Raw genomic sequence first — 5133 nt, 5'->3', positions numbered from 1 at the left:
CCAAAGGGCGTCTTTCACCGAATTGCTAGTCCTCCAGCAGCAGTTGATGTTTGTCTCGGTGTGCGTCCCTGGGAACAGCCCGTAGAGCACAGACTCCTGTGTTACAGAGCTGCTTGGGATGAACCTTGAGAAAAACCACTGCATCTCTTTCCACACCTGCTTTGCAAAGGCACATTCCAGGAGGAGGTGGGCGACCGTCTCTTCCCCACCACAGCCAACGCGGGGGCACTGTGCGGAGGGGGCGAGACTTCGGGTGTGCATGAAGGATCTGACGGGGAGGGCCCTTCTCACCACCAGCCAAGCTACGTCTTGGTGCTTGTTTGAAAGTTCTGGTGATGAGGCATTCCGCCAAATGACTTTGACGGTCTGCTCGGGGAACCATCCGACAGGATCCACCGTTTCCTTTTCCCGTAGGGCCTTGAGGACATTCCGTGCAGACCACTGCCTGATGGACCGGTGGTCAAAGGTGTTTTTCCGCAGAAACTGCTCCACGAAGGATAGGTGGTACGGCGCCGCCCAACTGCACGGTGCGTTCCGTGGCAATGTGACCAGGCCCATCCTTCGCAACACCGGGGACAGATAGAACCTCAGCACGTAGTGACACTTGGAATTTGCGTACTGGGGATCTACACATAGCTTGATGCAGCCGCACACGAAGGTGGTCATCAGGATGAGGGCCACGTTGGGTACATTTTTCCCGCCCATGTCCAGAGATTTGAACATCGTGTCCCTCCGGACCCGGTCCATTTTAGATCCCCAGACGAAGCGGAAAATGGCTCGGGTGACTGCCACGGCGCAGGAGTGGGGTATGGGCCAGACCTGCGCCACGTAGAGCAACAACGTGAGCGCCTCGCACCTGATGACCAGGTTCTTACCCACAATGGAGAGAGATCGCTGCCCCCACATGCCCAACTTTTGCCGTACCTTGGCTACTCGCTCCTCCCATGTTTTGGTGCACGCCCCGGCACTTCCGAACCATTACCCCAGCACCTTCAGGTAATCTGACCTGACGGTGAAGGGGACAAAGGATCGGTCAGCCCAGTTCCCAAAGAACATGGCCTCGCTCTTGCCGTGGTTAACTTTGGCTCCCGAGGCCAGTTCGAACTGGTCGCAGATGCTCATCAGTCTGCGCACGGACAGCGGATCCGAGCAGAAGACGGCGACGTCATCCATGTACAGGGAGGTTTTGACCTGAGTGCCTCCGCTGCCTGGGATTGTCACCCCTCTTATGCTCGCATCCTTCCTAATAGACTCAGCAAAGGGTTCAATACAGCAAACAAACAAGACCGGGGACAGAGGACAGCCCTGTCTGACTCCAGATTTGATCGGGAAACTTTCAGATTCCCACCCGTTGATTGACACTGCGCTACTGATGTTTGTGTCGAGCAGTTTGATCCAATTGCAGATTTCCTCCCCAAACCCCATTTTGGAAAGCACGTCCATCATGTAGGTGTGCGATATCCTGTCAAAAGCCTACTCCTGGTCCAGACTGATGAGGCAAGTGTCCACCCTCCTGTCCCGTACGTAGGCGATCGTATCCCTGAGTAGCGCGAGACTATCAGAGATCTTCCTGCCGGGTACAGTACAGGTCTGATCGGGGTGAATCACCAACTCCAGAGCAGACTTGACTCGACTGGCTATGACTTTGGACAGAATCTTGGAATCAACATTAAGCAGTGAGATGGGCCGCCAATTTCTGATTTCTGCCCTCTCCCCCTTCTGCTTGTAAATGAGGGTGATGATGCCTTTTCTCATGGACTCTGACATGCTGCCGGCCAGGAGCATACTCTCGTATACTTCCAGCAGGTCCGGGCCGACCCAGTCCCACAGGGCCGAGTACAACTCGACCGGTAAGCCGTCGCTCCCGGGGGTTTTACTCGTCTCGAAAGACTCGACGGCCTTTGTCAGCTCGTCCAGAGTTAGCGGCTTGTCCAGTCCCTCCCTCCTGCTGTCATCTAAGACCTCTGTGATAGATGACAGGAAGGACTGGGAGGCTCTGTTGTCTGTGGGCTTCGCGTCATACAGCCCAGCACAAAAGGATTTGCTGATCCTTAGTATGTCGGACTGCGAAGACGTTACCGAGCCATCTTCTTCCTTCAGGCTGCTGATAACAGAGCTCTCTCTGTGTACCTTTTGGAAGAAGTAACGCGAGCACGTCTCATCCTGCTCGATGGAGCGGACTCTGGACCGGAAGATGATCTTGGAGGCCTCCTTGGCAAAGAGCGAGGCCTGCTGGCTCTTCACCTCTTGGAGGTCCTCCTTGACCTCGACCCCCATTGACTGCAACCGGAGTAGATTTTGCATAATTTTCTGGAGTCGGGACAGTTCCCTCTGTCTCTCTCTCGCCTTCTGAACACCTTTGTGGATGAAGAACCTCTTGATGTTCTCCTTAATCGCTTCCCACCAGTGAACTGGAGACTCAAAGAGGGGTTTCACGGTCCTCCAACCATTGTAATCCCTTTTGAGTTCCTCAACGTTCTCTGGGGTCAGCAGTGTCGCATTGAGCTTCCACGTCCCTCTGCCAACCCGCTGGTCGTCCTGTAAGTGACAGTCGGCCAGTAAGAGGCAGTGGTCGGAGAAGAACACCGGCTTGACGCCGGTGGATCCGACCGTGACAGCACGGGACACAAACAGGAAGTCAATCCTGGAACGGGCAGACCCGTCCGATCTTGACCATGTGTATCTGCGCTGCGCTCCGTCTGCAGGTTTGCTGAAGACGTCGTGCAGTTTGGCATCCTTAACTGTTTCTATTAGGAATCTGGACGGAGCGTCCAGTTTGCTGTCGTCACTGCCGGATCGTCCAGCCGCATCGATGATGCAGTTGAAGTCACCGCCTAGGATGACCGGCCTGGACGTCGCCAGCAGCAGTGGGAGCTGTTGGAAGACAGTCAGCCGCTCGCTGCGTTGTACTGGGGCATACACGTTGATCAACCGGAGCGGAGCGTTGTTGTACATCACGTCTGCTACGAGGAGGCGGCCCCCCACCACCTCCTTAACTTCGGAGATGGTGAAGTTACCTCCCCGCAGCAGAATACCCAGGCCGGAGGAACGGCAGTCATTACCCCCCGACCAGATCGATGGCCCGTGGGACCACCATCGCGACCACTGCCTGTAGGTGCTGAGGTGTGGTATTCCACACTCCTGCAGAAACAGTAGGTCAGCTTTGACCTTGGCAAGGTAATCCAAGGTTGAAACACATCGCGTAGTAGATTTAATGCTACGCACATTAATGGAAGCAATTCTTATACCCATTTTTTACTAAAAATTAGTTGTTGCTTCCCATACCATTTGTCCTCGCTAGTCCCAGTCCTTCCCCTTCGGGATGTTCCTGCATACCCATCGTATGCGCAAGCAGTTTCACGTTGGTTGGGCTCAGAAACCCCTCCTGATTTTTCATGCAGGGTTTGTGCCGCTCGGGTGACATCGGGGGGGTCTTGTAGGCAGAGAGGATTGGGTTGTCCTCAGCTGCTTCCATCTGTTCCTCCTCAAAAACATCACAGCTCCCGGTCTCCCGGAGCTCAGGTGCGCCAGACGTGTCTTTGCTCCCGGTGTCCCGGAGCTGAGATGCGTTGGCCACGTCGTTACGTATGGGGCATTGGGGTTGGGGCACGCCGGGCCCATCACAGCTTCCAGTGCCCGGGGGCTGGGATGCTTTATCATCCATCTCGGAGTTCTGCCGCCTCTTTTGAAGGGGCTGTCGTTCCAGCATTTCCCCGTCCAGTGAAGAGGAGTTGTTGCAGTCTGATTCAGAAGAGAGCCTCCTCTTGCCACTGGTTTGGGTGGTGGCTTTGGGATGTTTTTTCTTTGTGGTTTTCCTCTGGACCACTTGCCACTGACCTGTTTGTCCATCTGCTGCCTCCTCCTCCATTGATTCTGTCTGTGGAGGAGGGGTTTCCGGACGCTGGGTAGGTGCTGGGTCGTTGGTTTCAGCTGCCTCCCCTTCCTTCTCAGGTTGAAGTTCCTCACTGCGGAGAAGGTTGCTGGTCTCCTTTCGAACAGCGGACGCCTTCGTCGAACCTTCTCCCGGCCTTTCCTTGGACCTTGCTGCCTGAGCATAGCTGAGGCAACGTTTGGGACAAGTCTTGTAGAGATGGCCTGCCGCACCGCACAAGTTGCAACACTTAGTCTGCTTACAGTCCTTGGTCTGATGGCCTTCCTCCTTGCAGTTCTTGCAAACAACCGTGCTGCAGTTGGCTGCCATGTGACCAGATTTGCCACAGGTGCGGCAAACTCTGGGCTGCCCAGCGTAGACCAAGAAGCCTCAACTTCCCCCGATAGCGAAGCTGGAGGGAGGGTGGATGATGGCTCCACTGGGATCTACCTTCAAGGTCACCTTGACCTGCCGCTTGCTGGTCCAGATCCCAAAGGGGTCCTTGACATCAGTGCTGCTGCCGGCCACCTCAACGTACCTGGCGAGAAAGGTGAGTACATCCACCACCGGAACATGGGGGTTGTAGAGGTGAATCGTCACCACCCGGTCCCGTTGTGACGGAAGCGTGAAGAGCGGCTCCGCTGTGAGGATCGACAGTGGCGCCCGGTCCCCTTTCTCCTTGAACGCCTTCAGGAACTTGATGCATCCCGCCACGTTCCGGAACGTCACGTCGAAGTATCCACTGCTGGGGAAATCCTGCAGGCAGAAGACGTCCGTCGCTTGAAATCCGCAGCAATCGAAGAGAATTTTCTTGATGAAGAAGGTGCGATCGACCGGTGCATCTCCTTCCTTGTCCTTCACGACCACCCGAACGGTGTTGCGCACTCCCTGGCCCGAAGCTCGAAAATTGGTTATCGCCATTTTACTCAAAGCTTCCCCAGGATCAAAAGGCAATGATCATGGTCTCTTCTCAATCAAATAAGCACTGATAAGAACAGATACTACACTTGATCTTAGCCAAAAGGCCGAGAAGCGCTCTCCATGTATCACAGACCATAACCCAATAGGGCGAGAGTGCACTCTCCATGTTGTACAGATCAGAACACAATAGGGTGGGAGTGCACTCTTCATGTAGTACAGACCATAACCCAAGAGAGAGAGAGTGCATTCTCCAAGTTGTACAGACTATAACCCAATAGGGTGAGAGTGCACTCTCCATGTAGTGCAGACCATGACCCAATAGGGCAAGAGTGCACTCTCCA

The 5133-nt window shown here is 54.9% G+C and overlaps 1 pseudogene; it reads right to left on the bottom strand.

Annotated features, from left to right (window-relative positions):
- Positions 1-4799: 4799 nt before the first annotated feature.
- LOC137346365 (U2 spliceosomal RNA) lies at positions 4800-4908 on the bottom strand (annotated as a pseudogene).
- Positions 4909-5133: the final 225 nt, after the last annotated feature.

Source organism: Heterodontus francisci, chromosome 29 (assembly GCF_036365525.1).
Source record: "Heterodontus francisci isolate sHetFra1 chromosome 29, sHetFra1.hap1, whole genome shotgun sequence".
Classification (NCBI taxonomy): Eukaryota; Metazoa; Chordata; class Chondrichthyes; order Heterodontiformes; family Heterodontidae; genus Heterodontus; species Heterodontus francisci.
This window is presented reverse-complemented; position numbering and strand designations above follow the sequence as displayed.